Genomic DNA, 16316 nt, shown 5'->3' on the forward strand with positions numbered 1-16316 from the left:
AATAGATAGTAAATATATTTTCAAACATTTTATTGATAATATAAAGAAAAAGTACTTATATGGAATTAATCTATGTAATTTTGATTTGTTCTTAGGCCGTGGAAATTTTTTGCCCTATGTCCTTTTTGATAACATTTTTCGCAGGCGTTACTCCATTTATAAAGTGTAATCTTTCCTAATTGTATTTCAGGGACTCGCTCGATATTATTATTATCTGTAGCTATTTGGTCATTACTAAGATAGTATATATTGGATAACAATCTTAGAATCTTTCTTGTGGCATCATGTTTCGCTGTTTGTTTTGAGACGAAGTGTTCGTTAGTTTTTGCATAATTTGTGCGATCATTTGTGGTTCCATTTTTACTGGAACATACACCATTTTCAACGTATTAAAATTAAAATTTATGAATGAAAATAGAAAAAAGTTTTATATTAATCTTTTGCCTTAAATTAATTTATATATATATATTGGAAAAATAGTAAGGAAATATATAGTTCTCATGATTTTATTTTTATTTTCAATACTAAATTGCTGTAGAAGAAATATAATAATATAAAATTGATTTTTTATTGTTGATAATCATGCCTAAAAATATCTGTATGTTTAAGTAGTAGGAATGTAAGGATTATGTGCAATGTCATTTTTTAATACATGTGTAATTGTGAAATGAACGAAAATATTAGATTAATGTTTAATGTTAATATATTGTATCATTTTTTAAATGTTTGCTCATTTTACAAGTGAGTCTGAATTTCAATGCCTCTTATACATTCTTGTACTTGGAAATTAAATTTTTGCAAACAATGATTACACACAGGTATTTGTCTTTTTGCATACAACAATAGTTTCGAACATGAATAATATTGTTTCTGAACATGTGCTATTTTACTAAGGAAATGCCATGAATTTTATGTTTGAGACAATGATTTATAATTTAAAGTAAGTAGAAGGATGCACGGTTTACAAAATTTAATAGGGGTTTCTAGTAAAAATATAATTTTTGTATGTGTGGCATTTTCGCAAAGCAGTAGAGTTAAGTAATTGCATCAGGATTTTTGCTATTTTTTATGATTAGGTACCTTATTTTCTAACATAAGTCTGAATAATTTTGTATCTTCATGAAAAACAATAAGTATTAGCTCTATAATCGTTTTTTTAGATAGTGGTATGGATCAACGCCGTCCACGTAGGTTTAGTGCGTGATCTTTGGGCTTTCAGGAGTTGGAATCATTTCTGTACAGAAAGGAAAGAAAAGATTCCAACTGGATAGATAACAAATGAGTTTTTTGTTAATATTTTATAAGTATATAAAGGTTCGTAAAAATAAATTAATAATTAACTTGATTATTCCAAAGTTCTTCCAATTAATATTTTATAAGGATACGTGATATTTGAAAGTATATTAGAAAATAAGTAAGAGATTTAGGGAGAGGTACAGTGAAAGAGAGAGAGATGAAGAATTATTAGGGGTTAAAAAGAGTTTGAAATGCTAGATAGTATGAAATAGTGGTAAATTCGAGTTGAATTTAATAAGAGTAGGAATAGAGATCTATTATATGTAAACCATATGTATACTCAGGATTTTAAAAGAAAGTTTAGTTTTGTGAGAGAAGTGATGATAGGATGTACATACAACACAAAAATGGATTATATTCAAGGTAAAAAACTTTTGTTTCTCTTTTTTATGATAATTTCAAATTTTTTTAATGCCGTAGTTTATGGATAAAAATATTTCATTTGGTCAAACTAATATCGGGCTCTTGAAGAATAATATCACATTTTATAAAGGAATATTTCTCCATTGATTTCAGACAATACATAAATATATTTGAAAAAGAAGGCAGGATAATTAATTTTATATAAACGCTGATTTTATAAGTATAAGAACTTGAATTTCAAATATGCAGTTGCTTCCGTTATATTTTTATAATTTAGGAAGTTTATAAGACAAATATTGATTATAATATTTAAGACAATAGATCTACTAAGGGGTTACCTTTAAAGTAGTCCGGCTACTGGGAAAGCTAGTTAAAGCTACGTCCATTAATTTTTTTCTAATTTGGAATTAAATAAAAAATTTGGTTAGGATATCAATTACTAAATTAGGCAACAAATTTGCATGCTGATCAATATAAATAAAATGTATTTGAAATAATAATAAAGTGTAAATTTTAATATTGATTTAACTCAATTCTAGCTACATTTTTGATTCTAGGCTACATTTTGCGAAAATTAAGCTCAAATACATAGAAAGCAATTATAAATAAGCAGTAATTCAAATTTTGCATTATGTTTTCTATTTCAAAAAAATTTTTCCTAGCAATATTCAACGTATTTTATAGCCAAAATTAACCATTTTTGAATCCCGCTAAAAAAGGGCCCCTAAAAAAGGCATTTCGTGAAAGAGGACACATTTCTCCGCAAAAAAATAGTTTGAATGATTTTTCATCTGATCGATCCAATAGCCGGACTACCTTAATTGATGACACGGTCAAATGTATTCGTGAATTGGCGTCATAACAACTAAAATAAAATGTTAACCTTCTTAGATATGGCAAAAAAAATTACAAAATATGAATTTTGTAAAGTAAAGGTTTAAGTTGAAAGCATATCGTATTTTTAAAGGCTGATTCTAGATTATAATTTTATTGCTGTTACATAAATAATATTAAATTAGGATAGTTACATGGAATAATAATATATATTGCTTCTCGAAGGCTGGATTCTGTAAAATAAGGATAGACATGTATTAGTATGATTAAATAGTCTAATTTGATTGTTACAATTCATAAAGAAAACTTATAGAGAATTTTAGCTGTTTAATGAATGTTTATTTAAGAGTTGAAAAAATAATATTTATCATTATTTTATATGATGTTGAATTTATACTCTTGTAGAAAAGCATTTCATTTAAATATCTGAAATAAGATTGAGAATTAAATAAGAAAAAATTATTTATCAGTTATTTCATTTTTTATTGAAAGCTTTTTTCTTTATTTTTGGTAAATCAATTAGTGAGCGCTTAAGTCGATTAATGTGTACAAATCTTGGGAAGTTTTTTATTTGAATTTTTACGTGTCCTTTTCCTGGGATTTCCAATACTTCGTATGGTCCTGCATATGGATTGTTGATTTTCTTAATTTTTCCACCTTTTAAAGAAAATACTTTGTCTTCTACTTTGAATCCTTAAGGGTTAATTTGACAATCATAGTATTGTTTTTACTTATCTTCAGCTGAGATTAAATTTTTTAGAGCTAATTCGCGAATTCCGCGTAATCTTGTTAATAAATGTTTTGTGTAGTCATCATACGTTTGCAATTTTTTTATTTAGGCGGAGGTTAACTGGAAGGTAATCGAACTGATTTGCTAAAAACTAATTCATACGGGGTACATTTTGTTACTTCATGAACACTTGTATCATAAGAAAATGTGGCTAATTCTAATCAATCAGCCCATTCTGCGTTTTTATCTGTGAATTGTTTTAAATATTCTTCTAGGACGTGATGTGATCTTTCTAAGGATCCATTCGATTGCGGATGAAACGACGACTGTTTTGTCGGGAAGTGGTTCTGAGGGTGGACGTGTTTGTGCTGAATCTCCGTCCTGCGTTTCTTTACTGTCATTTGTTTCTGGTAAATCTTTATAAAAATCGGGAATTATTTCATCTAAATTGACCAAATTTTTATTGAAATTTTTATTCTTAAAATTCTCATCATAATCTTCTATCAAATTTTCTTCAGGATCGCTTAAGTTTTCATTTACGCTTGATTCACTAAAACTTGGAAAATAATTCGGATTTTCTGCATTGCTGCCTTTTTCTTCTCCTTGAATTTTTAATTTCTCCTTTTTCTTGTAAAAGTTAGTTTTTTTAACAATATTTTTACGATAATCCTGATCTAAATGTAGGCTTACGTGAGGTCCGTCCACTCAGCGCTGCCACCAAGGAAAATTGAAAAATAAAATACGCCATATTTTTTTGCTTTTTTTGCTAATATTATGCTAAAAAAATTTTTTTCGCTCTATAAACTTCGGAGTAAAGGGTGGCGGTGCTAGCACGACGTCCACTCAGCGCCGCCACTTACGAAAACTCACTAAAAATTATTGTAATAAGATAAAAGATTAGTAGAGATTTTTTGCTGTTTTTGCTTTCTGATGATATATATATATATAGGGTTTCCCAAAAAACTACCCCTAATTCATACATACCTACCCCTCGTGACCCAAAATCGTTTTAAAAGTTGGAAAACCACCTTGAACAATCTGAAAATGATTTAGAACCCCAAGTTAATTACAGGAAACTTGAAAATTTCCCTCTCATTATGATTTCGCTTAAAATTACCCTTCCACGTGAGGTATGCAGCAGAACATATATGCAGCACATATATGTGCTTGAAAAAAGCATTAGAAATAATAAAACTTATAAAACACTATTAGTTGATATTTTTTTCTCTTTTTTTTCTCTCCGATTATACATAATACGTTCCCCGAAAACTACCCCTAAGTCATACATGCCTAACCCTCGTGACCAAAAACATTTTAAAAGTTGAAAAGCCACCTTGAAAAATGTGAAAATGAATTAGAACTCCAAATTAATTACATGGCACTTGAAAAATTTTCTCTTAAATTTACCGTTGCACGTGAAAGTATGCAGCAGAATATTATATGTGTATGAAAAAAGCACTAAAAATAATAAAACTCAGAAAACACTGTTAATTGATATTTTTTTGCTCTTTTTTCTCTCTCCGATTATATAAAATACGTTCCATAAAAACTACCACTAAGGCATACATACATAACCCTCGTGACCAAAAACGATTTAAAATTTGGAAAGCCATCTTAAAAAGTGTGAAAAAGATTTTGAACTCCAAATTTATTATATGACATTTGAATATTTCTCTCTCATTATATCTTCCATTAAAACTACCCTTCCACGTGAAAGTATGCAGAAGAATATATTTGTGTATGAAAAAAAGCATTAAAGATATTAAAGAGATAGAGATTTTCAAATTTCATGTAATTAATTTGGAGTTCTAAATTATGTTTACATTGTTCAATGTGGCTTTCGAACTTTTAAACCGGTTTTGATGACGAGGGTTAGGTATGTATGACTTAGCAGTAGTTTTTGGGGAACGTATTATATATCGTTGAAGAATAAAAAAAGTATCAACTAACAGTGTTTTCTAAGCTGTATTGATTTTTATTCTCTTTTCATACACATATATGTTCTGCTGCAAACGTTCACGTGAAAGGGTAGTTTTTAAGGAAATTATCATGAGAGGGAAATTTTCAAGTTTCATGTAATTAATTTGGAGTTCTAAATCATGTTCACATTGTTCAATGTCTTTTTATAACTTTTAAAACGTTTTTCATCACGAGGGGTATGTATGTATGAATTAGGGGTAGTTTTTGGGGAACGTATTATCTGTGATCGGAGAGGGAAAAAAGAGCAAAAAAATATCTACTAACAGTGTTTTCTAAGTTGTGTTACTTTTTATGCTTTTCTCATATACATATATGTTATGCTGTATACTTTCACGTGGAAGGGTAGTTTTAAGGGAAATTATAATAAGAGGGTAATTTTCAAGTGCCATATAATTAGTTTGGCGTTCTAAATCATTTTTACTTGTATATTGTTCAAGGTGGTTTTCCAATTTTTAAAAAGTTTTTGGTCAAGGGGTTTGTATGTATGACTCAGGGGTAGTTTTTAAGGAACGTATTATATATAATCCACGAGAAAAAAATGAGCAAAAAAATATCAACTAACAGTGTTTTTTAAGTTGTATTATTTGTTATGCTTTTTTCGTACGTGTGTATGTTCTGTTGCATACGACCACGTAAAAGGGTTGTTTTTATGGTAATTATGATTAGAAGAAAATTTTAAAGTGTCATGTAATTAATTTGGAGTTCTAAATCATTCCGATATCGTTCAAGGTGGTACTCTAACTTTTAAAACGTTTTTGGTCACGAAGGGTAGGTATGTATGACTTGGGGGTAGTTTTTGGGGAACGTATTATATATAATCGGAAAGCAAAAAAGGAGCAAAAAAATATCAACAAACAGTGTTTTCTAAGTTTTATTATTTTTAATGCTTTTTTCATACACATATATGTTCCCGCTGCATACCTTCAAGTGGAAGGGTAGTTTTTGGGGTACACAATTAGTACACAATTAAAAATTTGATTTTGAGTCATCGTTGAAACTTAATTTTATAATTGATTGTCTGTTTTCGTTAAGACTTAATTTTGAAATTGATTTTAATCTTGAACTTGGATTTACGTATGAAGAGTTTCTTTCTTGATTGATTCTCATTATTTTTGTATAATCTTATTCATTTTCTTTTTTACATCTATGGGGTTTATTGATAACGCGTCTGTATTTACATTCATTTTACCGCCTTTATAGAAAACTTCAAAGCCATATTCGGCTAATTTTTAATTCCATCTTGTTACTCTAGAACAAGGATCTTTGCAATTTTGGAACCAAAGTAACGGTTTGTGATCGGTTACTAACGTAAATTTTTGTCCGTACAGATAGTAACAAAAATGTGTTACACAAAATATAATTGCTAGGGCTTCTTTTTGATAAGTGTCATACTTTATTTCATTATCCGAAAGGTTGAGAGAAATCTGGCCTTTGCAATAAGGGCGCGTTAAATAAATTTTCTTTTAATGTGGAAAATGCAGTTGGTTGGGAATCTGTCCAGACAAATGGTGTGTCTTTTTTCAATAATTCATTTAAAGGTCCGGCGATTTTTGAAAATCCGTCGATTTAAGATTTGTGTTACGTAATCTATTTATTAATTCTTTAAATTTTTTATCATGTCCTTCTAAAGTGTCCGCATGAGAAGTTGCCTAACGACCTTCAGATTCATTGGGCTGATTATCACAATACTTTGGAGAAACTAGAATCCCTGATAGTTCCTAGATGGACTGGTCGACTGCAAGAAAATTTAAATTATGAGCTTCACGGATTTTTGGATGCTTCTTTTAAAGCTTAATCCGATGCTGTTGATTTTAGGCTTCTCAGTAAAGATTTAAATAATGCTCAAATTAGCTTATTAATGGCTAAATATAAAGTGGCCCCTCTTAAATACTTGTCAATTCCACGTTTAGAATTTTTGTTGTCTTACTGATTCACTGACAGTTTTGGCTTGGCTCGGTAAGCCGCCTTCAAATTTGCTAGTTTTTGTAGCTAATAGAGTTTCGCTAATTCACGTATTTAGTGAAATCAAAAGTCCATGCGATTTAATGTTCAAATTTTCCTCCTGGCCTTAATTGCTCAGAGTAACTGCTTATTGCAAGAGGTTTGTTGATGCCTTTGTTTTCAAACACTTTAAATGCCCAAAATCTAAACCTCAATGTTTGACCCCTTCGCTCAGTACGCATGAAATCCAAAAAGGCGGAATATTTTGGATTAAATATGTTTAAGTTAGGTCCTTCTCGCTTGAACTGAAGGCTTTGAGCCAAAACGAGGAAATTGCACAAAATTCGCCTCTGAAAAACTTTAATCCATTTTTGGATTCTATTGGCCTCTTACGATTAGGAGGAAGGTTGTAGCATGCTCCTATCAGCTTTGACAAGAAGCATCCTATAATTTTACCACAGCATTACCTGAGTAAAGTTTTAGCCGTACATGCTTACATTATATCCCTACACGGTGGTCTATAATTGACCTTGCATACGCTGAGGCAGCGTTTCTGGACCTTAAGAGCGCGTTCTCTCGTTAGAGGCTTAATCAACGATTGCTTGGAATGTGCGCCAGGAAGAGCGACTCTTTCTCAGCAACGAATGGGAAACTTACCTGACTTTAGAGTAACTCCTAATCGCCCCTTCACGCATACAGGCGTAGATTATGCAGGGCCTTTTAATGTTCGCTTTGCTCCTGGACGAGGTAACAAAAGTTATAAAACTTACGTAGCACTTTTTGTTTGTTGCTGCACACGCGTGCCGTACATTTAGAACTCGTGTCTGACATTTCATACCTCCACCTGCACCTCATTTCGGAGGTTTATGCGAAGCTGGTGTTAAAAGTTTTAAATACCATCTAAAGCGAATTTTTGCCGCTCACACTCTAACTTACGAAGAGTTTTCTACTCTCCTAACGTGAATTGAAATGTGCCTAAATTCCCGCCCTATTGCTAAACTTTCCAATGATCCAGAAGACTTCGCTTATCTCACACTTGGACATTTTTTAATTGGGGCTCCTTTGACAAGTATTCCCGAACCATCCGTAGAATTCACTGCAGAGAACCGATTGACACGTTGGCAATTAGTACAACAAATTTCTGAAATTTACTAGAGAAGATGGGGTATTGATTACATACAATCCTTGCAGAAACGCTACAAGTGGTTCAATAAAAGTCTAAATCTCATGATCGGTGATATGGTTCTTATCAAACATGATTCGCTACCGCCATGTCGATGGTTATTTGGTAGATTTACTAAATGTTACCAGGGAGAGGACGATTTGGTACGATCAGTTCGAGTAAAAATTGCCAGTTCTGCATATGATCGACCGATTACTCACATCTGTATCTTACTTGTAAAATCGAAAGAGGAAAGCGAAATACAAAGTTTAATGTTAAGACATATTTAAGGAAATCGTGTGAAATAAGCAATTCTTTTCTTTGTTAATTCATTCGCACCACTAATGTACTAATAGATCATGGCGGGCGGCTAAGACCTATAGAAAATTATGTTAGTACACATTACACTAGCTTAAACGGCGGGTGGCATTTATTTTGATATTAGATAAGAATTAAACTTTAATGTTTGTCGAGCTGTTATTATACTCGAGGCGGCCGGTATGTTTACGAAAAGCTTGGCAACTTATATTTCAAGAAATTTTGCACTGTAAGTTAATCGGTGTTATGGATAAGTGTATGATACAAAGCAATTAAGGAAGGACAGTATGCGAGAGTACGTGAACCGCGACGGATCGTTCTCTAATTAGTCTAGTCCCTCCTGTGAGTTTCTGACGGAGGATCTGAAGAAATTGTTAAAAACTTTAGTGTCTTTCGTTATGGAGTGAAACTGGAGTATGATTGAGGAGGTCTTAGTCTGCCGGACTGAAAATTTGTATTAATAAAGCGATAGTGGCTGAATCTTAACCACATTCTTTTGCCAGCTTCCTTTAGCTTCCATTCCTCTCCTACATCCTTTCCATACATGCTCCCATGTTTCCCCCACCCATTCACATATTCTACACTTTGTGTTATCTTTTTTTTCCCAATGCATCCCCTCTCTTACCTCGTTTCTCTAATCTAAATCTTGCTATACTGGTCCACCTTCTCTCTCCCTATCCCTTTTTTAAATACTTTGGTACTTCTTCTATTTTTATCATCTTATACCATTTATTAAATTTTGATTCCTGAATCGCCCCCGATCTTTCTATTAATTGTCCTTCCCTCTCCCTTTTTTCCAATTCTTCATAGTTTACTCCAGTCCCGCCTTCAATTTCTCTATCATTAAAGAACTCCCTCTTTTTCTTCTTCCCATCTCGTTAATTCGATCGCCCTCCTTCTCTTCTACCTTCATCAAACACTTTCTCGCCAACACCCCTCCCTTTCCCTCCCACAGCTTCGTCTAAAGTTTCCATGCCCTCTTTCCCGCTCTAATACTTAACTTATCCCTTTGCGTTTCTTCTCTCACCATATATCCTGGCGTCCCCCATCTGCCCCTAGTGTCCACCTTATATACCTTTCTTTTAAACCCTCAATATCTTTCCTTTCTTTCCATCTCCATATCTCTGCTCCATAACCTAATACCGGCTATATCAGCGTATCAAATAACCACATTCTCCTTCTCTATTTTTTTAACCTTCTTTTTCCTATTCCCCATATTTGTTTCATTATCCCTGCTCCTTTTTTTATCCTTTCTCTCATATGAGCTGTATGATCTCCATTTGTTTGCAAGATATATTCCAAATATTTATACTCTTCAACTTCTTCGAACTTTATTCCCTTCCATCTCCCTGTTCATTCTTCCTTCCTTCCCCCTCCTTTTCTAAACCTCATTATCTTTGTCTCTTTTACATTTACATTCAGCTTTTTCCCATCTAAGTATTTCTCTAATCCTTGTCACATACCTCACACCAACCAAAAACTTTCTCCCACTTGCTCTCCTACCTTAAATGTAACTAATAAAAAGCTTCACTAACGTGAACTGCTTTTTGTCCCTCTAAACATTTCGGATATTCTCTTTATTAATCCCTCTCTTATCCCCTTTTTTACCATAACTTTTTATACTGTGCCTCGGTCTAATGAGCCAAACGCCGCCTTCAAGTCCACGAACATTGCTATCATTGCCCTTTTTCCCTTTTAATTCTCTTATTTACTAGATAGTTCAGAACATATATGTTGGCCATTACCCCCATTTCTTTTCTAAACACTGCCTGATTCACCCATCTGTAATCTTTAACCTCCTCTCCTTTGTCTTTCTTTACTATTGGTATGACTACTCCTTCTTTTCATAACTCTGGCCACCCATCTCCTCTCCATACTCTATTACACATTATCCATGCCCATTCCTCGAGTTCCTCCCCTCCATATTTCCATACTTCATTTGGAATCTCATATATACTAGGTGCCTTTCCATCCTTAATTATTCCTAAAACCTTATCTATTTCTTCTCTTAGTATGTCCTCTTCTTCGTCTCTTTCTCTACCATATTTTCCTTCCTTTATAACTTTTCTGACTATTCCACCTAGCAAATTCAAAATATATTTCATTTTTGTTTGTGCACTCTAATCCCCTTTTTATATCTCCTATCAGTTTTTCCGTCTCCTCGTCCACATTTCCCTCTCCCATTTCGATATTTCTGACCTTTTCTCTAAACTGTTCTGTTCCTTGCCTTGACCAATCCCCTTTCCCTACACTTTTTGTATTTTCTCCACTTTCATTCATATTGCTATTGCTTTTTTGTCCCTCTAATGTCACTATTAAGGGAAAGTGATCCGAATCAATATAATCACCTAGCTCTAGTTTCTTAACCTTCTCTCTTAACTCATCATCCACTATCACATAATCAATTACCGTTTTCCTTTCACTTCCTGAGCGTGTTCGGTGTTCTTCCGTTTCATACTTCCTAAGGTGTACGTCCATCCGAGCTCTTCGTTGGACACCTGTTCCTGATGTAGTTTGCCGTTGAGACAGCTTCAGCTCAAAAAAAAGGTGGGAGGTCGGACTGAATCAGAAGGCTCCTCGCCATTTCCATAAGAGTTCTGTTCTTCCTCTCAGCTATTCCATTCTGCTCTGGATTATACGCAATCGATAACCTTCGTTGAATACCGTTCTTCTTTAAAAAATCATCGAACTCGTTGTTCAAATATTCCTTCCCGTTATCGGATTGAAGGAATTTGATCTTTTTCTCCTTTTGGTTTTGCACAAGGGCCTTAAAATCCTTAAAAACTTTGAAACCCTCGCTCTTTTTCCCTGGGAAATCGTACCTCGCACGAGCGCGAGTAATCGTCGATAAATGTGAGGAAGTATTTTACTTTGTTGTTCGATTCCACTCGTATCGGACCATAAAGGTCGGAGCGTATTATTTCCAGCCAGCTCGTCTTTTTTCCGATTTCTTTGGAAAAGGAGTTCTAACCATTTTTCCACGAAGACAAATTTCACATTCTAATTTGTCCTCGCATTTTCTCAGATTTATTCCGATCAATAACTTTTCGAGCTCACCTTTCTAAAGATTCTGCACGTTCAGGTGGCCCATACGCCGATACCACACTTCCAATTCTGTGTGGGATTTCGATGAAGCGTTCGTTGGTTCGCTAATTAATTTGCATTCGTGTTCATTGTTCTCGCACATGAAATACAAGTCGCCAACTCGATCAGCGATTAACTTCATATCACCGTCGTTTCCGATAACAGTCGGGCATATAACCTGTTATAACCGGATATATATGGGAAGTGTGAACTCAGTAATAAGACGTTAGATCCGATTAACGAAGAGATGGCACGTAGGCCCACTAGAATATAGTTAGATCATTTCATGTAGGTGGCGCTGCATATATCAACCGCGTATTGATTTCAAATATAAATCACATTCCAATATAATCCTTTAAAATCGCATAATAAATTTTCGAATAATTGAGCATGCCTTCGAATCTATTAAAATATCCTAAGATAAATCAAATACACTAGCCGTGCAACAAGAGGATCTCCGACAAGACGACCCGCTCAACATAACGACGGACGAACGCTCGACGAAACGACGGTGGAGACCGTACCTCTAACCCCTCCAATTTCTTCTGTGCAATGCACACGACCTAATGTTTCACTTAACACATAAGTTCGCTCTATACCGCACATGCTCTCAGCGCAGAATAGTGGGGAACCCTCAGGCCCTCATCCTCCCGGACGGCGAAAGTCCCGCGTTCGTTGTCTTATCAGACGGTTAGTGTACTTTAAAATCTCAAGTTGAGAAATCAAGCTAACGTTGTTAACATTCTTTGAAGTGCCTTTAAACTCACAGACATCGTAGAGAGTATATACCCGGTGTTCCAAAAGTATGGATACCCCTGAATAACTTTTAAGGATCGTATCCTACAAGAAAATAGTTCTGACCAAAGTTGTAGAGTTTGATCCAAGGAATCTAATTGTGACCGTGATTTTAATTCCAAGGACATTTTTGAAGGCCGTATCAAGGTCAACACGTTTCTTTAAATAGAAGCCCCTATTTATTATTCCGGAAATGAAAAGAGTGGAGAATTTTACAATCAAATATGTATTTCAACCTTGTGTCATAATGATCTCAAAAATGACTTTTAAAATATATTGACCTTGGCACGACCTTCAAAAATAAACTTGGATAAAAAAAAAACCTATAAAACCTAATAAAAAATAAAATAAATAAACCTTGGACCAAACCCTACAACTTTTTTGAGAACTATTTTCTTGTAGGATGCGATCCTTGAAAGTTATTCAGGGGTATCCATACTTTTGGAACACCTAGTATATACCCTCTACGATGTCTGTGATTAGTCAGAGTGCCCCACCGCGAGGAGTGGTCGCACTTAAATGGACAAATCATGTTATCTTCTTACAACCCGGCAAGACGGAAAGCCAAATCTGATGGGCATTATATCCATTCCCGAGTAAAAATGCTTCGACTTGAGTTCAACTTGAATTGCCCCCAATCAAGACATGCTGAAGTGGAAAAGTTCAACATGAGCATGTTTCAATTTTGAGATCGAGTCAGACTTAAATTTACGTCTTGGAGACAGGTTTCTATGTCTTTAAAACATAAATTGATCTCTGGTGTCAAATTTTTATGACTCCAAAGTGAGCGGTTTATAACTTCGAGTGTATACATGTCATAATAAAAAGGGTAATTGTGAGTGTCATAAAAGCTAATCTTTGTTCATGATTAAACAATCTTGTATATTTTTACACAATATATATTTTAAAAAATTGTCGTAAGGACAACCGCAGGATTTCGCCGGGAGCGGGTGCTAATCTGAAAAATTGCACCCGCTCTCAGGGAAATCGCGGTAAAATTTCAGCCACAATCACGTCTCACGACCGTGAGACAGCGGGTTACAGTCTGTAACGGAATCAATACGACGATCCGGTAAAAGTTTTTTACACCCTGAGAACACGGAGTGATCCAACGACTACAACCCTCTGCATTTTTTCCGCAAGTGTTTTAGCATATTGTTGACACGCAGCGATGCTTTTCAGGCTATTAACGAGTGAAAGCTTGGCACCTCTAAGAGCACCGATGATAAGGACGATCAGTTTAACAGAATATTCCGGGTACAATCGTTGCAACTACCTTATAAGGTCTTTATACCTCTCTATCTTTTAAAGCTCCTTGGCTATGATGTTTTTGTCGGCTAGTGCCGAAAATTCGATAACGAACGTAATTCGCTTCTCGAACTCAAAAAGAACCATGTCTAGCCTCGAGTGTGCAACAGAAAGAATTGTCGAGAATATAAAGTTCCAGTACATCCGGCACTTCTCATTTTGACAATTGATTCGATTTCTCTAGGAGCCTTTAGAGGAGCGATATTAAGGTTAATGCCGTAAGAGTGACAGAGATGGTAATAAAGCACTCTTAATGCCACATTGTGCCTTTGGATGTAGGTTGTTCCTGCATCAGTTGGACAACTAGATAGTATGTGAGTTAAATGCTCGGGGAGTACATGACACGCCCTGCAGCTATCATCGGGAATGTCTTGGCTCAAAATGTGGCGAAGGTATGTTCAGGTGGAAATGACACCGTCTTGGCATGCCAAAAAGAAACCGTCCGTAAAAGACTTCCATGCGGGCGATTTATCGAGGAGCTGTTCATGAAAGTTTTTCTCTTGTGCTTTCTTAATACGGGTTTTCAGGAGTGAGTACTCGAGATAGGTAAGATTTTATGCATTTTGCTCACCCCTAATACTGAAGTTAAGTACGAGTGTTTTAGCAGCCTCCTCAGCGGCTTTGTACAGAAACGCTCCTTTGCCCACTTCTTTGTGATTCCTGACCATTTTAAGAAGAGGGTCTCTTCCATTTGCGACTCTATGTGCTGTACCCAGAATAATCCAGTTGCGAAGACATTCAAGATGCAATATTCCTCGACCACCTTGACGGCATGAGATGTATAGTCGTGGAACAGAAGACTTGAGATGCATGCTTTTTTCGTGTGTATAACCTTTCTTATCCCGATATCAAAGAATCTGAGCTCGTTCTTCGTCCGTGGAACCACTCCAAATAAATAGAGTACTACCGGGACGGCAAGCGTGTTCGTTGCAGATACTTTGTTCCTCGCCGACAGTTAGGAATACCAAATCTGTCGGATGAGACGTTTTTATATGCTTCGAAGAGTATCCTTTATAGATGTCACATCCTGAATGCGGCTCTGTGGCACGCCCAGGTATGTAGAAGTCTCTCCAGCGAAAAGGTGTCGTATAGCGCTTCTATCGACGAGCTCAGGGTCTTCAGGGATGCCATTAAGTTATCATTGCTTCAAATAAACCTTGGCGCATTTGTCTAACCCAAATTCCATTCCAATTTCCTTAGTACATCGTTCGACAATCCCTAGAGCTCGATGTAGTTGCTCTTTGTTTTTAGCTTAGATCTTAAAATCGTCCATGTAAAATACATGAGTGACCTTGTACTTTCGATCTGCAGTTTTGCTGCAAAAGTACCCGTCGGAATGGCGAAGTGTTAGAGATAGTGGCAATAATGTAAGGCAAAAAAGAGTGGGCTCATGGTGTCGCCTTGAAAGACACCTCTCTGAAAGGTGGCCTTGTTAGTTGTCACACGATTTTTTCCAGATGAGATAGTAAATCTGGTTTTCCAACGCAGCATCAATCTCTCTGTGCAACTAACGATTTGCGGATGAACCTTTAAGCTTTCCAAAAGACAGGTGATAAGTCTATGGGAGGTCGAACCGAAAGATTTCCGGTAATCGACCCAGGCCATCGATAGGTCACGCTGGTAGAAAGCTGCATCTTCGTAGACACATCTATCGATGAGCAAGTTCTCCCGCCATCCTACTACGCCTTTCTTTGAGCCTCGTTGTTCATACATTTATTACCACACAGGTTCAATTGCCCGAACAATCCTATCATTTAGGATAGCTGTAAATCTCTTATACCGTATGTTCAGACAAGTGATTGGCCTGTAATTCTTCGGGTCAGCTAAGTTGTCTATTTCGGCAGGAGTATTCTGCGCCCTTCCACCAACCACTCCGGAATCGGCTCTTCCGACTTTAAATATGAGGTGAAAATACGGGCCAAATGCTGATGGGTTGAAGGAAACTTCTCCCACCAGAAGGTTTTGATATAATCTGGTCCCGGAGCGGAATAGTTCTTCATCCTTCTTAATACTTTTTTCACCTTCTCGGTAGTGATGGGTGGGCATTCTTCATCAGGTGTTATAAGGGCATCACACAACTCCTTGATGCTATTTATATTTTCTGAATCTTCGTCCAGTCTGTTCTGCAGTTCGTAGACTTCTCTCCAAAATACTTAGACCCCTCTGGTTTGGGCGGGTGGTTGACAGTAACTGGAGGGTCTAGGAAGAGTCGAGATGGGTCAGAGAGAAACTGTTGATTTTCTCTGACCCACCTCTCCCTCCTCTCTAGACTTCTTTTAGCATCAGATAGTATCCGTATTCTCTCAACAATATGCAAGGTCCTGCCAGATGTGTTGTAGTCAATCACACACTGAATGCGGGACGCGTACTGTCTTGCCCAGGCTATCTTTTTGACAAGTTGATGCATTCGTTCTTTGTCTTATGATCAACCGTTGGTTTTGGTTTACGGTTCGCATCGGCCAAAGCTGTCATAGGCCCTTCGGTTTGATTCTAGAGGAATCAAAT

The sequence above is a fragment of the Belonocnema kinseyi genome, chromosome 9 (genome assembly GCF_010883055.1).
Source record: "Belonocnema kinseyi isolate 2016_QV_RU_SX_M_011 chromosome 9, B_treatae_v1, whole genome shotgun sequence".
Lineage (NCBI taxonomy): Eukaryota > Metazoa > Arthropoda > Insecta > Hymenoptera > Cynipidae > Belonocnema > Belonocnema kinseyi.